Source organism: Bos javanicus, chromosome 12 (genome assembly GCF_032452875.1).
Source record: "Bos javanicus breed banteng chromosome 12, ARS-OSU_banteng_1.0, whole genome shotgun sequence".
Classification (NCBI taxonomy): domain Eukaryota; kingdom Metazoa; phylum Chordata; class Mammalia; order Artiodactyla; family Bovidae; genus Bos; species Bos javanicus.
Window position 1 is genome coordinate 29,619,474 of NC_083879.1, and position 21,790 is coordinate 29,641,263.

Consider the following 21,790-nt stretch of genomic DNA (forward strand, 5'->3'; position numbering starts at 1 on the left):
TACTTAGTTCACATGCCCGGGGCTCCCTCTTGGGCAGTTTCTCGAGCATTCTTCTTCTGTTTTGAGAGCTATCCTAAGGGACTCGGAACCACCTAATTCCCCACCAGCTCCTGCTCCATGCTCTCAGTCCCTCAGCCCAGAGGCATGTGCCTGTCCCTCTTGGCTGTCCCTCCTAGGTCTCCATTTGCTGTGGGTACCCCCAGCCCCTCCAGTCCCTCGGTCACAAAAGCTGGAACCGTGTCTGTTCTTGTTCACTGCTACTAACTGATCTTAGCAGGACTTGTCCAACACAAAACCCTTAGGTAGGTGCCAGTAATCCAGAAAACTCTCTTAGAATGGACTTGCCCTACGAATGAACACACTCTTAGACATATTATCACTTTGTGTAGCTGACCAGCCGATCTCTGTGAAACCTCTCAGATGTCTTAATTCCTGGGACACCACACAGACCTCATGGCTTCTCAGGGAGCTGGCTCCTCCCTTTCTGGCTTGATTGATCCCCCAGTTGCCCCTGGGGGCGGGGGGCTCCAGGCAATGGGGGCTCCTTCCTCTCTGCTCCCATTGAGCCCCCTCCCATGGCAGCCGAGGGAACTTCACAGACTGGGCTTAGCCCAGTGTGCACGTGAGCTTGGAGGCAGCTGAGCTAACCCAAGCCCCAGGTCTCTCCACAGCCGGCTTCCCCAAGCCCGTTGGCTTCCTGACGTGCTCTGGGAATTCCCAACAGGGTTGGTTGTTTTGTTTTTTAAATTAATTTTTAGTCTCCTTTTGAGAAGTATCTTTTAAGTCAGATATTGTGTGGCTCATACCCTGGGAATATCCATTCTAAAGAAAAATAAGTCAACTGAAATAATCGTTGAATGGGCTGCATTTGGGAGAGACGACTAGGGGGACCACGAGTCATGAACCCAGAAGGGTAGGAAGGTGTTGGAAGTTAGTGAGCAGCCACAGTCCTCTCAGGAACCTCTGCCAGATCATCGGGCTGTGCCATGGCTGGGTCACCTGCTGCTGCTGCTGCTACTAAGTCACTTCAGTCGTGTCCGACTCCTTGTGACCCCATAGACGGCAGCCCACCAGGCTCTGCCATCCCTGGGATTCTCCAGGCAAGAACACTGGAATGGGTTGCCATTTCCTTCTCCAATGCCTGAAAGTGAAAAGTGAAAGTGAAGTCGCTCAGTCTTGACCCCATGGACTGCAGCCCACCAGGCTCCTCCGTCCATGGGATTTTCCAGGCAAGAGTACTGGAGTGGGGTGCCATTCACATGACAGTTCAGGTCTGCGAGGAGTCTTCCTTACAGATCCAGTCTCTGATGGGGGTGTGCCCAGAGGAAAGCACTGAATCCCGTCTGTTCTGTGTGTGTCTATTCTGCATGTGTGATTGTTTTGATGACCCATGATGGAAGAGGTATAGGGAACCCAGACTGGAAATAAAACTTGGTAGAACATTCAGAACCTGACATAAAAAACTTGTCAGTCACAGAGGAGAAAGGAGATGTGAAAAGATTCGAGATAGTAAGTTTGGAAAAGCCGGCAGTCAGGGAGCAGAGAGGAGAAAAAAGAACCAAAACATTTTACAGAGGAGGAGACAGGAGAAGAAAAGCAAAGACACTGTGTGATTAATAACAGTGACAGCAGCTAACATTCAGTGGGCTTTCACACCATTTACTCGTTGCGTTCATTCAGTGAGCAGCAGCACATTATCTTATGGAATTCTCAAGTGAAGCCCCCAAGTGAGTGAGCCAAGTGAAACCCAAGACATGCCCAGGGTCACATGCTAGTAAGTGGTGATGGAGTTGGAGGATGGAACAGCCCACCTCTTGGGCGTGGGGAGAGATGCAGGAGGAGCTTTGGGAAAAAGAGTGTGGTTGACAGTGTCCAATACCACAGGAGCACAAGTAAAATGAGAGCTGGAAAGTATTTTGGATCTGGCAGTTAAAATTTCTGGCAAGTGCACCACAGAAACACAAACCAGATTATTGGTAAAAAGGCTATGATTAGATGGAAGCAATTTGAAAGTATTTGGTTATGTAACATTTATTTGAGAAGTTTGACCACAAAAGAAACTGAACTTTCTGAAAGTACCTTGGTTAAACCCTTAATCTCTGTGTACTAGTCAAGGCCAGTGTTACTAGTCAGGACACACTATTTTAACAGTTAACCCCAAATCTCAATGGCTTAAAACCATAGACATTTTATTTCTTGCTCTCATTGGAGTCCAATGAGGAGGTAGAGCAGGAAATTTCTGCTCTGCATGATCATGGCGGGGACCTGGGCTCCTCCTCACCCGCAGCTCATCCATCCTCCAGACCTCAGAATCTTCTGCTGAATCTGTGACTCCTTAGTCAAAGAAAGAGCTTTTGAGTGGAAGGTGGGGAGAGGGAGGAGGAGTAAGGGCGAGGCTAGGAGGTTGTGTCCATCACTGCGATCCACAAGGGTGTCTGCCTGGCTCTCACATGACCCCCCTCTGACCAGAGGGCTGTCTGGGAAATGGGGTCAGGTGTGCACCCAGAAAAGCAAACAGTGTGGCTTGAGCCTACCTCTCTATGTCCCTCAGCTCTTTGTGCTTCCTGTGCTAACTGGGTACATGGGGGATTGGGCAGTTTGATATGCTGTGCGAGCCTGGTTTCTTTTCCACGTTGGTCTCAAAAATGAACTTGAAGTCCAGTCTTGGTGTACACCACCATTCTTCCTGGCTTCATCTCTCCCAACTGGCCCAAAGTTGGCCTCAGCTGTGGGGTGCTGGGCTTCTGCTTTCCAGAAGGTTGGTGGGCTCAAGGTGGCCCTGAAACAAGACTGTGGAATCAAGGCAGACACAAAGCAAGAGACACTCCCACACCCTCTGATGCAGCAATCCGCATCAGCCATGCAGAGAAGACTCTCCCACGGTGAAGGGCAATGGGAGGAGACCTGGCAGGGGCACGTGGAGCCCTGGGGAAACGTGCCCCTCCTCAATTCGAGCTGAGGGTCCATGCATAAGCACGTGGGGCCCTTGTTGTCACATCTTCATATTTTTCAAGAGAAGTCAGAAATCTGATTTTTATTTGAAGACTCAGAATTAAAAAGAAAAAAAAAAATGGCTTAAACAAAATGTCTGTGAGCCAAGCTCTAGCAGCAGGCTAATCACTGCTGTCTCTGGTTTAGATTCTGGAATGTGACCCTAGCAATCCAGCCTCCTCACCGTGATGCCCCTTGGAGAGCAGAGGAGTCAGGCTCTGGCTGCCTGAAGAGGAGGTAGGGGTCTGCCAATAAACTTAATCTTGAAACAAGCTGCCAGATGCTGCAGGAGGTCCCCAGAGTGCCAGGAACAGGCCTACCCCTTGTAGGCCAGTACAGTCTGGAGCCTTCCAATGTTAGGCTGGAGACTGAGTGTGAAGAATCACTTCCTTCAGGAGCAGGGTGCTGGGGTCCAGCCCCAGCAGGATCCAGGGATACCTTCAGGATGATGGCGTCAGCGAGAGAGAAAGAGTTAAAAGTAAAGGGGAGAGAAAGATGCTTGATCTTCCTTGGTTTACACAGAAAGCCAATAAAGCTCCTGACATGGAACTTGCTCTGTTCACGGAGGCCTCAGGTGCCCTCTTGGTGGGATGAGGACACAGGATGCCCTCTCCCTAGTGAAGACACAGGGCGCCTTCCCGATCAGGTCTTAGAAGCCCAGGCAAAAAAAAGTGAACTCAGAGGGCCCCTGTGCTCCAAGGAGTCATCCTGAAAGAAAAAGAGAGAAAGAAAGAGAGAAAAAGAAAGAAAGAAAGAATGACACGGGGAGACCAAGCTTTGGTGAGCAAGGCCTGCAACTTTATTTTTAAAAGGAACTTTTATATCCTCAGTTGTACATAGAGGATAATAGGGGGGTGCGGAGTCATGCAAGGTCAGCAGTCCTTGACCCTTATTGAGACCAGGCTTTCTTTCTGCAAACCTATCGTATGCAAAAGGCTTTAGGTGATTTACATCATCTTCTGGCCAGGAGGCCTGTTAACATTTTTTCCTCTGATAAAGGTTGATCAACCAGAAAAGTTTTTTTCTACAAAGGTGATTTTTCTAAAGTTTGGCGCCACTCCCCGAAAGCACTGGATAAAGTTGCATTCCTATAGGGCAAAGGTGTGGGGTGTAACAAGGAAGGAATTTATTACCTCGAGGGTCTAAAGTTGTTAACATCAAGGCTACTACCTATTTTTCCTGTATACCAACTATATTAATTAATATACGCACAAGGACACAATGGGTAAGGGATATGGAAACTTGGCAGCAAGCATTGGCTCAACAATGAAATCCTCCACCAGTTCTATTCTAATAATTTTTAACTCCCTGAGAAGCTCTATACTGTTAGAATATCTTAAGCTTCCCGTGCCTCTCGTGGTTGGGAGGCTGTAAACAATCACATGCATAGTTGTAAGAGTCCGGATAAACCTGTCAGGCAAGTTAGAAAGCCATCTGAGAGGTTTGAATTGAAACACTCCTATTATGCCCAGGAGACTTATTAACTAGAGCTCTAAGTTGATTTCCTTCAGAGAAAGGTGATCAGGGATAGCCCCCTGTTAATGTCAGAAGAGTTGGTGAAAGGCATGATATAATAAACAGTAAACAGACAGATTCTGGTTTTGGGGTAGATGCTCGAGCAGGTCCAGGGGAGTCCCTCAAGTCCTGATCTGCCTTTGCCTGTCAGGTCCTCTCTGCATGACCTTTGTCATGGGTGGGATCTCTCGTGGTGGCTCCCGGCAGCAGGGGGTGGGAGCTTACCTCTCTTTACCTCCTGGGTCCTGGCATTGCTATTGCCAATGCCCACATCTGGGCCCTACCACATCCCACTTCAGTCTGTGCAACAAGAGTGACCGAGCCTTTATGGACTCAGAAACTGTTCTGCTTAGACAAGCTGAGCTATGCATAAACTAGTTACAGAAAGCCACTGATGATCTACTCCCGTGTGGTGTCTGTTGCCTCACTGGTACCCAGGCTCACATGTTTGACTGTCCTCCCACCGACTTAAACTTCAGTTGAAAAAAAGTCTTCTGATCAGATCTGAGAGGGGGTTCACCAACATGGAAAAGAGCAAGGCTAGAAATAACACTAGTATTGAATCAGAATTAGATGTATTGGTGTCAGCTCCAGAATGGTTGATACATACATGTACAGATAGATATAGAAACAGTTACAGGTGTTGTGGGTATGTGGATGTTTTTATCTATGTCTGTATCTGTGTACAGGTGTGTATTTTCATCTCCGTCTGCTGGCCAGGCCTAGAAGCAATGGAAACCCAGTAGCAATGAGCACACTTGAGTGCTCAGATCAGACTTGTCTTCTAAATGTCCTCCTTCACAAAAGGAACCAGAGCTCCTCAGAGAAATAGCTGATCCCATCAGTGGATTAGGAAGAGTACAATTTTTTTTTTTTTTTTTGCCAGAAAATGCAAAAAGGTTCCAAGAATTATAAGAACAAAAAGACTAAGAGCCAGCCTGAAGGGGGCCCCCACAGGCCAAATCTAGAAATATTTGAGCGTCTGAATTAAAATGGGCAGTGCTGTCCAGCAGCTGTGAGACCCACTTACAGTGCGGCCAGTACCCTGGTAGAGAATTTGAGGCCAATGTTGAACATGAAATATGTAAAGTGGGCACAGAAGGACTTCAGCCACACAAACAATCGTGCTGTCAGTGAAAGAGCCATTGGGCAGAGCCAGTCTCTCCAACAAGGAAATCTGCCCCGAAGGTGTCCAGTCGTCCCCACTCCCCATGCTGGCGCGGCTCGGGTTGGCAGACAGCCACTTGCTCTCGGGCTTTTTGATACTACAGGGCAAGATAATTATGGCAAATTACCACCTCCCAACCAGTCCACAGATACACACCTCATCTGGCTTTCAGGGCTTTCTGTATCATTTGATGATCAGAAGAGTGGGCCCTTGAAACACCCCTTGCCCAAAGACTCCTTTCTCACTTATGGCGACTGACATTGACCTCTCTGATGGTTCCCTAATACTGAGACCCTATTGGAGGATGAACAAAAGCCTGTGACCCTTGTTGCTGTTGTTGTTCAGTCACTCAGTCATGTCCGACTCTTTGTGACCCCATGGACTGTAGCATGCTAAGCTTCCCTGTCCATCACCATCTCCCGGAGCTTGCTCAAGCTCATGTCCATTGAGTTAGTGATGCCATCCAACCATCTCATCCTTTGTCGTCCCCTTCTCTGCTTTCAATCTTTCCCAGCATCAGGGTCTTTTCAAATGAGTCAGTTCTTTGCATCAGGTGGCCCAAGTATTGGAGCGTCAGGTTCAGCATCAGTTCTTCCAGTGAATATTCAAGGTTGATTTCCTTTAGGGTCTTTAGGATTGTCACCCTTGAGACACCCTGTAAAGCAGATGTGACCTGAGGGCTGTGGCGTGTGGGGACTATTTTATACTCCTACAGAAGGGCCTGAAGAGAATGTTTGACAAAACACTGCTTAGGAGCCAGTCTGCAGCCTCCAGAACAGAAGGGCCATGGGCGTGCACTGCGGTCAGCATCCTCCAGAGCCTTTCTGCACCAGTAACGCTGCTCGCCACCAAATGCAATGTTGAAATCAAACCAGAGACCAAAACTTAACATTTGGTCTTGCAGTTAGGACAAATGCCCTGTCCCCACCCATGTGTACTCTTGTGAGACGCAGCCTGTGGGTGGGGGCTCCCTCCCCTCCTAGCTCCGGTTAAATACTAGTTAATGTTGAGTCACTGTGCATCGTCAGAAAAATGATCAAGTACCATTTGGGGTTCTGGTTAATTTCAGACAGTCTTGTTTTAAAAGGAAGCCCTGTGGCAGTGGAGGAGAGCATTCTTGTTTGGAGGTAGGGAGGCATACATCCCAGAATACATAGTGGTAAGGGGGAACTTGGGTGAAAGGGCTGTTTTGTTTTTGCAACTTCTCAGTAGGTTTGAAACCGTTAAAAGGAAAAAAAGACCAGAAAAAAGTAAAGAAAAATCCTGAGAGTAGTTGCCTTCTAAATGCTGGGAACGTGCCTGCTTTTTCAATGTCTGGTTAAATTTTGTTGCACTTTCCAGATATTCTTCAGTAGGAGACAATGCAGTTTCTAATTGAGGGCCATGGTAACCAGTGTCTACGCACTGGTCATGACGTTGACTTTGCAGTGCTACAGAAGACTCCCCTAGGCACCTTGTACCCCACCACCAGCAGTTTCCATTGTGCCAGTTTCTGTCAGATATTTTTACTAGTTCTTGAATTTCATGTAAATGGAACTACATGGTTCTCTTTTGTGTCTGGTGTCTTTTGCTCAACCTGTGAGAGCATCATATATGTTACATCTACCAATACTTTGCTCCTTTTAATGGCTGTAAAGTACTCCATATGTGAATATATGGGAATTTTCTTGGTGGGAATTTCAGTTTTTTTCCCTTCCTGGCTTGAAGCTGTTAAAGTATAAAACTTAAATAAACTCCCTCGAACATGCATTTTGCGGAAGAGCCTTGTTGAGACATAGTGTAGACCAGGGATCAGCACACACTTTTTCTGTAAAGAACCAGATAAATACTTCAGGCTCTGCAAGTCATAAATGGAATTTCATTTAAAAAGCAGGTGGCAGGCTGGATTTGGCACATGGGCTGTCATTTGTGGAACCCTGGCGCAGATGCTTGGTTTGTTAGTAAAAACTGCCGAAAGGTTTTCCAAAGTGGCTGCTCTTTTAAAACTCTTAAGCAATACTTCCCAAGAATTCAGTGTTTGCTTCACATCCTCGTCCATGCTCAGAATTGGCGGTCTTACTCCTTTTAGCCTTGTAGGCATATAGCATGTCTCGTTGTGGCTTTCCCTTGTGATGGCATGATATGAGTGATGCTGAGCACCGAAAATGTGTGTTTATGAGCCCCTGGAATTCCTGCCAAGGGGTGGTTCAAGTGCTGTGGACGTGCTGGGTGGGTGGTGTTTGTGTCAGGCACATGTAGGCGGCACCCTGGCTGTGAATCTGTAGCACGTGTTACTGCAGAGCAGCACTGCCGCACACCCGGTGACACAGCACAACACGTGCTCCCCGCCTGAGGGTTCACATGGGCCAGGAGTCTGGCCTTGGCTCCCCCGGGCCTTCCCTCCAGGGCCTCACACAAGGTTACAGTCGAGGTGCTGGTCGGGGCTGTGGGTTCATCGGGGTTCATCTGCGGAAGGACATGCATCCAGGCTCAGGGTTGTCAGCTGTGCCCGGTCCACGTGGGCTGTCGGCTGGCCTGCGGGCCTCAGCCTCTTGCCGCTGCCGCCTGTAGCCTGCTCTTCCCTCCTTTCCAGAAGACTTGTTTCCTTTAGCCAGCCAGGGAGTGTGTCTCCTCGCAGGCTCACGGAGCACGCTCACACACATCCTAGGTTACAACCCCCCCCCCTCCACCTCACACACAACTCCAGGGAAGATAGCCCAAGGGTGTGATCCTGAATCCCAAGAATCAGGGGTTAGAGGGACCATTTTTAGAGTCTGCCTGCCAGAGTCCTGGTCCGAAGTGTGGATTGATCACGTAGCTCGTCTTCAAGTCTGTAACTTACCTCATCCTTTTCTTTGATAGAAAAAACGGCTTTATTCAAACGAAACCAAACTTGTCCATTCTTTATTTTATGGACAGTTTTTCTTATGATCTGTTCACCACTGGGTTGTCCACCTGAGGTTACAAAGAGTCTTCTGTTCTTCCTTCCAGACCAGGGCTTATCAGCCTTGGTGGTACTGATCACGTTTTGGGTGCGACGGTTCCTTGTTTTGGGGGCTCTCCTGTGATTGTAGCGTATTTGGCAGCATCCATGGCCTCCAGATGTCTGGAGTGCCTCTTCACCATTGTGACGGCCAGCAACCCCCCCAACTGTCTCCCCCAGCTGAGGACCATTGTTCCTTTGTGTTTTCAGTTTAAGCTTTGTATGCTGTCATCCACCAGAATCTATGTGGCTGCTTCATATCGTTCCACAGAGAGACCCAATTTCTCTGCATAATTTCCCTCGTGAATTGTACTTACTGCTTTTGTCTTAAAGTGCCCACATATGTGTGCACCCATTTTTGGATTGCATCCCATTCAGTTTGTCTAATTTATATCCTTCTGCCAATAACTTTTTATGAGTTTTTTTGCTGAGTCCTGAAATCTGGTCATGTAAATCTTCAGACTTTGTTTCAAGATTGATCTGACCATGCTAGGTTAGCTACATTTCCATGTATATTTAGAAATCAGCATGTCAACTTTTACACACGAAAAAATCTGAGATTCTGATTGGAACTGAATCTGTAGATAAATGTGAGATTGTTGTAGTCCTAATAATATTGAATATTTCAGTATATGAAATGATAAATCTCTATTTAGTTCCTTTTAAATATCTCTCAGCACATTTTATGGCTTCCAGTGTAGAGGTCTTACAACTATTTCATTAAATTTATTTCTAGGGAGGTGATATTTTTTATATTATTGTAAACATTATTTTTCTAATTTTATTTTCTGACTGCTGCTGGTGTGTAGAAATGCAGTTAATTTTTATGTCAACCTTATATCTGGTGATCTTGATAAATTCATTAGATATGGTACTTATTAAGTGTCTTTGGATTTTCTCTGAATACAGTCATTTCATCTCCAAATATACTTTTACTTTTCTATTTCCATTCTTTGTGCAGTTCCATCTTCCTTGTGGTCTTGTGCTATGTGGGATCTCCTAAACAGTGTTGAATAGGGAGTCAAAACTCTAGTCTTTTCCCTAAGCTTAGGGGGGAAATAATTCAATTTGGTGACATTAGTCTGATAACTGCATTTTCTATAGACACCCTTTTTATATTGAGGAATTTGCCTTCTATTTCTAGTTTTCTGAGGGTTTTCACTGATTTTTTGTGTGCTTGTACTGTAAAACACAGAGTTTATTAAAAATTGCAACTACAAGGATGGATTTGTCTGTTTCTCTTCTAGGTCATTCAATTTTTGCTTTAAGTATTTTGAAGCTATATTATTCAATGCAATCATTTAAAATGGTTATGTCTTCCCATTAAATTTTCCCTTTTATGCTTATGAAATGTTTGCCTTTAATAGTATTTTCGCCTCAAATGTCCTCCATTGCTATTAATTTTGCAAACAAGGTATTTTTTTTTGAGCGCCACTTGGCATGTGGGCTCTCAACCAGGAACTGAACCTGCACCCCCTCTGAGAAAGCGCTGGGTCCTAACCACTGGACAACCAGGGAAGCCCCATAGGTCAGTGTGTGCATTGCCTATTTTTTCCATCCTTTTATTTTCAACTTATAAGGGCTTTTTTTTATATTTTAAAGTGTGTTTCTTTTAGACAGTATAAAGTTGAATGTTACTGTTTAACCCAGTATAAAATTCATTCTTAAAATGAAAGTTTTTAGTCAGTTTCTATTTTTAAGGTAATTCCTGATATTGTTGGATTTGTGTGGTTTTACTTAGTTCCTATCAGTCACGTCTGTTTGTTCATATGTTCTTCCTTTTTCTGATTATTTTGATTAAGTATTTTAACATTCCATTATCCCTCCTCTGCTAGGTGTTTAGCTTTTCTTCTGCTTTTCGTGATTACTCTAGCAATTACCATCTGCATTCTTGATTTATCTACATCGCTCATAAACTTTACCTCTTCATGAGTAGAATGGTAAACAAGTACAGCTAAATTTACTCCCTTCTGCCCTTTGCACTTGGGTTGTCATAGACTGGATCTAAATCCCACAGGTCCTTGTTATTGTTGGTTTAAATGGTCAACGCCCTTATATATCCAGCCATGAATTTATCCTTTCCAAGGCTCTTCCTTCCTTTCTGCAGTTCTTTTCCTTCACAGATTGTTCCTTTCAGCTAGAAGACCTCTGTTTAGTACTTGTTAACTCTAGGTCTGCTGGAAATGAATTGTCTAGATTTTGTCTTCAGATATCTATTTTTCTATTTGACTATCTTCCTTTCTAATTGATAGCTTCCCCAGAATTAAGAACATGAGAGCCTTTAGCACCTTAAACATATTCAATTGCCATGTGGATCCCATCCTGGAGTTTCTGTTAAAAAGTTTATCAATCTGCTTGTTGTTCCTTTGAAGTTAATGTGTCTTTTAGTTCCTCTGGCTACTTTAAAGATTGCCCCCTTTACTTAGTTTTCCTCGTTAGTTTTCAGGATTTGGCTTGTGATATATCTCAGTTTGACTTACATTTTTCTTGCTTGGGATGCACTGAGATTCTTAAATCTGTGGATTGAGATCTTTTGTCAGGTTTAGAAAATTCAAATACTGCATTCACCCCATTTCCTGTCTCCTTTAGGACTTCAGCCACATACGTGATTTGACAATGTTCTTCACAAGTTTTTTTATGTTGGTTTTTATTTTAAATTCCATTGTCTCTGTGTGCTTATTTAAAAGTTTGGGTAATTTCGTTGACCCAAGTTTTAGTTCAGTACTTGTGTCTTCTCATTCGGTTCAGTCGCTCAGTTCCGACTGTTTGGTTCAGTCGCTCAGTCATGTCCGACTCTGAGGCCCCACGGGCTGCAGCATGCCAGGCTTCCCTTTCCATCACCAGCTCCCGGAGCTTACTCAAATTCATGTCCATTGAGTTGGTGATGCCATATTAAATTTGCCCAGTAAGTTCTTTACATTTTTCAGAGTTTAGAGTATCCATTGGGATAGATAAACAGATTCCATTTCCCTGTTGAAGTTCTCCCAAGATCTTGTCATCAGTTTTGTTCACCTTCTGTCCCTGTTTTCTTTAGCATGATTATAATAGTCATAAAATCTTGTTTGTTAAATATAATATCTGGGTCATCAGTTTATCCTGTTTTTTTTTCTCATGATTGTCCCCCTTTTCCCCCCAAGTATTGTAATTATTTTTTTTACTTGCCAGAAACTGTGTGTGTAAAAGTTGTGTAAAGACTGAAGTAAGTGTTCTTTCCCCCCAGAGAGGATTTGCTCTTTCCTGTGTCAGGCAGCCAGGGTAAGATAAAATGCCGATCAGTATGATGGAGCCAGCAGTGGCACTGGGGAAAGGCTGTAGATTTTGTTACAGTCAATTCACCTCTGGTTCAGATGTCTCAAGGGCGAGAGGTGTGCTTGGTTTATCCTGCACTTCTCTCTTCAGCATGATCTTGGCATCTGTGCTCCTTCAGAGTGCAAGGAACTTTGTTCTCCTTGCAAGCTCAGCTTGCACCTCCCTTACCACCAAAGTACTCATTAAAGCTGCCATGACAAGAAATCAGCAGGAAAAAAGTGTCTTTGCCTTAGGAATGCTCCAGAATTGGCTTTCACACCAGTCCTCAAAAGCTGTTTCTCTTTATTCTTTCATAGTTCCTGTGCAATATTGAGTCCAGTTTTGAGCCCATGCACACACTTGTCAAATACCTAAAGTAGGAAGAGAGCTACAGATCTGCATTCAGAGTGGAAAGGAGATCTTTCTACTCTGGCATTCAGTTCCTCTGCTGCTGCTGCTGCTGCTGCTAAGTTGCTTCAGTCGTGTCCGACTCTGTGTGACCTCATAGACGGCAGCCCACCAGGCTTCCCCGTCCCTGGGATTCTCCTGGCAAGAACACTGGAGTGGGTTGCCATTTCCTTCTCCAATGCATGAAAGTGAAAAGTGAAAGTGAAGTTGCTCAGTCGTGTCCGACTCCTAGCAACTAGACCTATTTTATTCCCAGTAGCCGATGTTCTTTTTAAAACGTGTTCTGTTGCAGTTCATTCAGTTTCTTCTGTTGTGGTGGGGATAATGACCTGCCACTGCTTTCTGTATCTTAGCTACAGGCAAGTCAAAAATGCACAAGTTTTATAATTGGAGAAAAGGAAGTAATTCTCAATTAGAATTATTTACAAAAAACTTCCAAGATATCATGTACAAATATCACTCCATACATTTTAGCATTAACAGTTGATTTTGTGAAAAGCACCATCTCTAAACACAAATTAATTTCTTCCAGTCATGGCTCACTCAGCATCTATATTAGGTTAAAAAACTAAATAGCTACTTTCTAAGCCTACTTTAACAATTAGTAGAGGCCACTGGGCACAGTTCGGACATGTCCTCCCTTTTTTCAGCCTCGAATGAAGGATGATTTCTGAGTTTGCAGCAGTCACTTTTGTTCATGAGGCACAATCAGGAGAACAAAAGCCAACATGCTGAGGATGACAAGGTGAAAATGTATAAAGAGAATGTGTCCCTGTTTTTCAGCTGCTAAAGCAAAGCCAGAATCTGCCTACTTTTAAGAGAAAAATAAATTCTTATTAAGATTCTGTGAGTTTAATTTTCCTATCACTTGTAACCCAATGTATTACTAGTACTTAAGTTCCATTTCAGTTACTCAAATGAAACATGATATGTAATAGCCTAATTTCAAATAAATGATACAGTAATGAATGACTGATACTTCTAAGTAGAATTATTTTCCCTATTCCCTGTAGGAATATAAGTTTTCCTCACCTGGATACTGAAAGCAAAAGGCTTGCTATAGTCTGGAAGTTAGGGTTGAGGCCTTCACGAGAGAGAAGGCAGCTGCTTTTCGCAGGGGTTCAAGGGCCCACTGGGAGGCCTATGTAAGCAGTTGACTTCCTCAATCTGATTGTCCTAATGTTTTACAAGTCCACTGTTAAAACCAGTCTTTGGAATTAGGGGATTATCCAGAAGTAGTCCTGATTAAATATCTTAGCTAGAAGCTATGATGGTAATAACCATCGTTGTGGGTTTATGTATCAGGGTGCTAACTGAAGGCAAGCCTCTGAAGGACTGAGACGACAAGGGGAGAATTTGAAGATCTGCTGAGAGGGATCTGGAAGTTGGTTTTGGAAGGGGGTGAACATCCCCTAGGAAACCAAGGCCACAATAACAAAATACCACAAAATGCCAGGTGGCCCCAGCAACAGGAATTTATCTGCTCACAGTTCTGGAGGCCAGAAGTCCAAGATCAAGGTGCCAGAAAATTCAATTTCTGGTGGGCCTCTCTACCAGGCTTGTAGACAGCCGCCTCATCACTATGTCCTCACGTGGCCTCTTCTTGGTGCCCGTTACTGGGGGTAGCGTGCACTAGCTGTCTTACGTTTCTTTATGAACGAAGGATACTAATTCTTTGGGATCAGGGCCCCATCCTAATGACTTCATCTCACCTCAATCACCTCCTTAGAGGTCCCATCTCCAAAACCAGCAACACTGGGGTTTAGGACTTCAGGTATGGACAGTGGAGAGAGGCAGACCTTCAGTCCATAATACCAGGAAACAGAAAGAGGCATTGAATGTTTCAGGGAAGAGCAAGAGAACATCAGACGCCACATGGCGTGAAAGAGTGAGTGGTCACTGGCCTGGGGACCAGGGTTGTGGCCCTACCATGAGCTCACTATGTGACAAGCTGTGGCTCAGCCACTTTGCCTATCTCCAGTTACAACAAAGAGAGTGAATTTTGTCTCCATGGTCAAAGATGCAGTGAGCCAGACCTGAAAAGAGGCAGTGTAGCCCTTGGATAAGGGAAGCAGCATCCTGTGGCTGGTTCCAGGCCCCAGGACCCAGTGAATGGAGTGCCCTCCATGAAAGATGGCCCTCCCTGATGACCCCTGGTACCTGTTGGGGCCCACCATGTCATCCGCACTGGGTGTCCCAAGCCCAGGCTGTGGCCTTCATGGGTCCAGTCCTCATCTCCTCTCTCTCAGGAGCACACTCCAGCCCTCTGCTCCCTGTGTGGGGTAGACCAGAAGTCCTCTGGGGCTCCAGAAGTCAGGCTAATAGAGTCAGCCCCTGGCTCTGGAGTGGCACCCAGTCCCAGAAGGACAGGTTGGAGAGCAGGGTGCTCCCGCTGGCTGGCACAGCAATTCTTTCACAGGATCACATGAGGTCGGGCCACCAAAATCGGGCTGAGACACTGATGGGTGGTGAGTGACACTCACATAGTACACAAGACAAAGGATCTTCACATGCACTAATGGGAAGATAATCAATAAGTCCTTCTTTTCTACCCATTATTCTACCCATTATTCATGGACATGGGTCCATGAATTTTGTAATGCATTTTTGATCAAGTTGTTTATATACAGACAGGTGCTCTGCAAAAATATTTTCCAACAGCCACATACCCTAGGGGTAGCCCTAGAAAGAGGGCTCCCTATTTTACATTTTGTCTGAAACTGGTTAAGAGAGGAGAGGAGTCAAAGTGGAAAAGAATTGATGATGGACAGGTTGCTGGAAGGGAAATCTTGGCAGCTAGAATATTGCTCAGTCAGAAGGAAACAGAAGAGCATGTGAATAAACCTTTATACGTCCTTGTTTCTTTTAGATAACTATGAGAGAAGTAGATGAATCTCCAAACCTAACATTAATTAACGACTGAGTGTTGAGCCTTCAGCACTGGTGCCACGTCTACTCTCGGGCTAACTTACTCATTGCTCTGCAAACAGTTCGCTAATAACCCTGATCTTGACAATTGAACTATAGACTAGGCTGCTTAGGTCTGGGTTTTGTTTTTGTTTTCCAGAAACAATGATTTTAATCAGCATGTTTCACACAGCAGTAATATCCATACTCCTGAGGCACACGTGTCATAGCTGCTTACTTAGAGGGGCTTTCTTTAGATGGGAAAAAGCAGGCTTATTCATTTTTCAAAATTATTATTCATGTTTTTTTAATCTGGAACATCTGATGTCACAGAGGTGGCCAACTTATTATTTACAGATGAGGAAAATGAGGGCGGGCTCTGGAGCCCTATGAATTTTTTCTGGTCATATAGTGGCTCTTTCACTTACAAACTGTGTAACGTAAGCCAGTCACCTAACTTACTTGGACCATCAGTTTCCTAACCTTTTCTTTGGAGGGCCAGCCAAAAATATTGATCAATTTACTAGTGGATCTTCATCTGCTGTTATTGTAGAAGCTCTTTTTTTTTTTAATTTTTAAAAAAAAATTTTATTTTAATTGGAGGCTAATTATAATATTGTAGTGGTTTTGCCATACATTGACATGAATCAGCCATGGGTGTACACATGTTCCCCATCCTGAACCCCCCTCCCACCTCCCTCCCCATCCCATCCCTCTGGGTCATCCCAGTGCACCAGCCCTGAGCACCCTGTCTCATGCATCAAACCTGGACTGGCGATGTGTTTCACATATGATAATATACATGTTTCAATGCTATTCTCCCAGATTATCCCACCCTCGCTGTCTCCCACAAAATACAAAAGACTGTTCTATACATCTGTGTCTCTTTTGCTGTCTTGCATACAGGGTTATCATTACCATCTTTCTAAATTCCATATATATACATTAGTATACTGTATTGGTGTTTTTCTTTCTGGCTTACTTAACTCTATATAATAGGCTCCAATTTCATCCACCTCATTAGAACTGATTCAAATGTATTCTTTTTAATGGCAGAGTAATAGTCCATTGTGTATATGTACCACAGCTTTTTTATCCATTTGTCTGTGGATGGACATCTAGGTTGCTTCCATGTCCTGGCTATTATAAACAGTGCTGTGATGGATATTGGGGTACACATGTCTCTTCGTGTCAATTCTGGTTTCCTCCGTGTGTATGCCCAGCAGTGGGATTGCTGGGTCATATGGCAGTTCTACTTCTTAATTGTGTTTAGACCTGGCGACTGTCTGGCCACGGCCTCCGGGGCGGCCTCTAGGCGTGGGCTGAGCGGGGGCAGCAGGGGGCCGGGATTGCACCGGCCACCACCGCCCACCTGGCCATGGCCGTCCCCAGGGAGTTCGGGGAGCATGGGTCCCACAGCGGCTGCGACGCGGTGGCAGCGGCGGTGAAGCACGGCTCAGGTGGCAGAGGGGGCGGCCACAGGCACTGCTGCCGCCGCCTCCATGGAGGTTTACCCCAGGTCTGGTTTTTAAATCTCGCCTCTTAGGCAAATATAACAGAAGCAGCAGCTAGATGGTAGAGAGTCATTTCTGGACCTTCATTAGACTGATGTTATCAGTGTTTCTGGTGCCCTTTGGACAAGTTTCAAGTTACCTTTATCCTTCAGCCCTAGTCCATCCTCCATTACCTGCTGTGCCTCCTGGGGCAGGACCATTTTAGCATTTTTCCTTTGTAGCAAGCATGATGTTAAGCTCTGTCAGTAAAGTGCTATGGAGGGACATCGCGGGAAGAAGAGGCTTCTCTTCCTGATTCCAGTACATTCATCACATTAGACAGTTGCAGGCATGTGATCTTTTCTGCTCTGCCTGCAGGGGCCAGCCCCGTGCGGTGGATGTCTTCCCCAACCACTCACCTCAGGAAGCTGTGTAGGAAAATGCCTCTGCTAGTCCCTGGCTCACTCCACTTTGTCCCTCAGAGTCACTTTCCAATAAAATGCCAGGAAAATACTCCCTTGCGAATGCCAGTCTAAAGCACTCAGTGTGAAGAGTCTCACCCTGTAAAAGATTCTGCAAATGACTCAGCATTTCAAAGTGGACTTGAGCCTTAGGGAACACCTTCATTTCTCAATGTGTTTACTCTTGTTCCCCAGAGGGAGAAAGCCTGGCTTAAATGAAGGCTGGACAGCACAAGCTTTCTAGGCAGGGTTTTGGCAAATTTAATATTAATCCGGCTTCTAGGTCACCTGAAAATTGTGGCATACAGCTAAATACCAAGGCCATGTGGGAACACTTTCTATGGATCAGACATTGTTCTGAAGGTTTTACTAGAAGAACTCATTTATATAAATCTCACCACCATCATATGAGGTGAGTCCAACCACTAACCTTGTTCCAAATGAAGTTAAATAGCCTGGTTGAGGTCATAGGTGACAGAGCTTGGATTTCTGCCGGGACACTCTGGCTCTGAAGCACATACCCTTGGCCACTGTGCTGAAGTGGGGTGCCTAGTGGTCAGCGTGTCTTTGGAGGGACCCTTCAAGAAGCCCTTAAAAAACTCCCAGAGCAGCTCAGCACATTCTGTTTTTCATTTACACTCAAATGGTCGCACTCCAAATATGTTCGAATCAAAAGATTGACGTTCTCCCCTTGGCACCCAGACACTAAAAGTTGCGGGAGATGTCACAAAGCCAGACTGTCACGCTGACTTTAAATTCATGATCATTCATCTCAAAAGGTGTCTCAGCCCTCCTCACTGATTCCTCATTAGGAGCTTGAGTCCCCTCAGTCTCTGAGACATTTCAATTTTCTCTTCTGCCCTCAAATGTCCCCTGCCCTCTTCTCAACAGCTTTCTCCCTCCCTAACGTGCCTCATATTTCACTGAAAAATAGAAGTCATCAGATAAGAACTCCTTCGTCTTATCACCGTTGAAGCCACAGGTCCTCCTGCATTTGCAGACTCATTTTTCTCCTGTTGCAATGGGAGAAGAGATCCTCCTCCTGACGATGGCGGGTCCTCCCACTGAGGTCATATCACTTCCTCTCTGCTCTTTGGAGTTCACTCCTTCAGTCACCTGATGTCTCTCCTGCTCTCTTGGGTCAGCTCCTCCTCCACCTGGCTGATCCTTGAGATTATTCAGAGGCCCTGCTTTCTCCCGTCTTTAAAAGCAACTCTCCTTTTACCCCACAGCCCATTCCTGTCACGTCTCTGTCCTTGTCCACAGTGAACCTTGATAACGGTTGTATTCGTTTTGAGACTCAACTTCTTCACTCCAATTGGTCTTTTTTTTTTTGTCCCTGACGGTCCAAACGGACCTGCACTTATCAAGCCCCCAGTAACTGCCATGTTCTCAAAGCCAATGACAACGCCTCAGAAACTCACCTTATTCCATTGATACGATAGCCTTTGACACTGACTGCTTTTTCCAACACTTTTCTTATTTTTGTTTCCCTTGTATCTTTTTTATTTTCTTCCACATCAGATAGATTGGCCAGGTCAACCATGGATTGGAGGGCATTTTCTATTACATGCCAAAGAGTAAATGTTTTATCCTTTGCAGGCCATGCAGGACTCTGAACCATGTTCTTCTCTGTTTGCTGCTGCTTTTTCTTCACAACACTTAGGAAAAAAAAAACTCCTGAGCTCATCAGTTCAGTTCAGTTCAGTTGCTCAGTCGTGTCTGACTCTTTGCAGCCCCATGGACTGCAGCATGCCAGGCCTCCCTGTCCATCACTAACTCCTGACAGACTCATGTCCATTGAGTCGGTGATGCCATCCAACCATCTCATCCTCTGTCGTCCCCTTCTCCCACCTTCAGTCTTTCCCAGCATCAGGGTCTTTTCAAATGAGTCAGTTCTTTGCATCAGGTGGTCAAAGTATTGTAGTTTCAGCTTCAGCATCAGTCCTTCCAATGAACATTCAGGACTGATTTCCTTTAGGGTGGACTGGTTGGATCTCCTTGCTGTCTATGGACTGTATAGTCCATGGGGTCGCAACAGATGCCTAACTCTTTCACATCCCTAGAGGGAAATGTCATACGTTAAAAATGGAGCTTCATCTATCTGAAACCATAACAAAAAGATCACCCCAGCATTCCTGAGCTCATAGACAACACAAAAACAGACTACAGGCCAGATTTTGCCTGTGGGTTGAAGTTTGGCAATCTCTGACTTAAAAAACAAAGCTTTCATTTTTGTTTATGTTCCATGTTGATCATGGGTTAGTTGAGGGTTCTGCTCCCTGTGAACCCCTTGAGACCCAGACTGGTTGAACAGCCACTGTCTCAAACATCCCCGAGCCAGAGTGAAAAGAGGGTTCCGGAATGTACCATGTCAGTAACAGCCGCTTACAGCTCATTGGCTGGAAGCAGTCGTAAGGCCCACCCAACCAAGGGGGGACCCGTCTGGCCCTACTGGTGGCCATCATCTCTCAGAACTGCATCGTGGGTAGACAGGTCACTCCAGTCTGATGTGTGTCTTACAAGCTGAGGCACTGACAGCTTTTCTTCCAGACCATTTTTGAAGGATGTCTGGAGAGCTCAGAGCCTTAGAAGCCAGGAATTATGCCTCATTCTGGAGCCTGGGGCAGGTTTGTTTACTGGCCAATGTAATACAGACAATGTCTTCCTAAGACAGCAGTAGGCCAGTTTGCTTGGAGCTCCTTAAAAAGATCAGGGCTCTTTGAGCTCCAAGTTGCTCACGTGTAATGCCAGCCCACGGTGCTCACCACATCCACATGTCACCCTGCGGGATTGGGAAGTGAAAGGAACTGACACAGACAGGTGGAGTTCCTGCTGTTCTCTGTGCCATGAAAAACAAAGTCCTTTGTCTCCCAGCATCATGTGTCTTCTGTCAGCATCCATGAAACAGTAGCTGGCTAAGTCACGGGACAAAGAAGGCCCTCCCCTCCTTCCTTAACAGTAGGGCCACTTTCCCTCTGTCACTTCATCAGAAAGGGTCTTCCTGACCCGCTTTCCTACAAGTTATTCTCCTTCATAGAGGTTTTTTAAATCTGAAAAATAAATTGGACCTTAATTTTCCATTTCCCTCCTCTTGAATGGAAGCTCCTTGACGGTTTCCTAGCCATCTTGGGTGCCAAGAACAGTGATCTGGCACACATCAGGGGCTCAAAAGCCCTGCTGAAAGAGAGGAGGGAGAGAGAAAGGGAGAAAATGAATGTGGGTGTCCCTACCTGCAGTTGGTCCAAGACTTGTCCAGCTCCAGTGTGCTCAGCCGGCTTGGCCTAGTCTTCAGGAAAGGTTAGCCAGTGAGAGTCAAGACAGACTCGAGACATTTCTCCCATCAGGAGCCTGTCACCACACCAGACTGTATTCCCAATGGGAGCTGAAAGCTCCTCCCTTGGTGGACAGGTGTGGGTGTAGATGTTGACTGGCCCCGGGCGCTGAGTGTGCTGGACTCCCTTGCCCTGTTCTGCCCACGTCAGAAGGCCCGGTACCTGTGCTCATGGGAGGGATAGGGGAGGGGGCTGGCAGGCAGGCTGTCTAACTTACCTGTCTCTCAGCAGAGATTCTTGTAAGGTTCTCTCAACCTGCTCTTTCTGCGGTTTTGATTTCCAGTCCAATGACGACTCCTAGTTTTAGATCTAGAATTACGCACCTGCTTTTTCTTGGCCTGCCAAATTTGGAGGGGAGACAAAAAAGATATCTTGGTAAAAACATAAGTCTTTTTTTAAAAAAGAAAAATGTCTTTTTAGCCTAAGTTGACGTTTTCGATATATCTCATCTATTTGCTGAGCATGCTTCTCAGAGGTAATGGTTTCGCCGGGATTCAGAAAGCTATAGTGTATCAGACGGGCAGCACACCACCAAACAGTGACCATGAGCCTTTTTTGGTGCAAGTTTAACTTTGGGCAGTGCTTTGGAGTTTCTTTCTAGGTGCAGCCACTGAGCTTGTCATTGCCGATTGTCATATAAAATCCACTTTTCGTCGCACATCAAAATCTGCTCAAGAAATGGTTCATTGTTGTTGTGTAAAATAAGAGAAGATGACACTTCAAAGTGATGATTTCTTTGATTTGCACTCTGCTCACGAGACACCCACTTATCAAGCTTTTTCACCTTTCCAATGTGCTTCCAGTGCCGAACGACCATAGAATGGTTGATGTTGAGTTCTTCAGAAACTTCTCATGTAGTTCTCAGAGGATCAGCTTTGATGATCCTCTCAGTTGCACTGTCAACTTCCGATGGCCACCCACTATGCTCTTCATCTTCAAGGCTCTCGTCTCCTTCGCAAGACTTCTTGAACCACCACCGCACTGTACGTTCGTTAGCAGTTCCTGGACCAAACGCATTGCTGATGTTGTATGTTGTCTCTGCTGCTTTACGACCCATTTTGGGAGGTGAGAATTCTACCACTGAACCACCAATGCTTTATGACCCATTTTAAACTCAAATAAGAAAATTATTTGAATTTGCTTTTTGTCTAATATCATATCCATAGTCTAAATTAAACATGAAATAAAGAGCAAGTAATAAGTTATTAGCAAAAAAACATAGAGCAAGAAATGCAAATTAAAATGATATATAACATAACCCA

At 45.3% G+C, this 21,790-nt stretch overlaps 1 long non-coding RNA gene across 1 annotated transcript in view; it reads left to right on the top strand.

The window, feature by feature from the left end:
• The first annotated feature begins 252 nt into the window (after positions 1 to 252).
• LOC133258342 (uncharacterized) overlaps positions 253 to 21,790 on the top strand; it is a 28,069-nt gene continuing 6,531 nt past the window's right edge. Inside the window, exon 1 of the long non-coding RNA XR_009739977.1 lies at positions 253 to 21,593. This is a non-coding gene — a long non-coding RNA (uncharacterized LOC133258342). The remainder of the gene's footprint in view (positions 21,594 to 21,790) is intronic.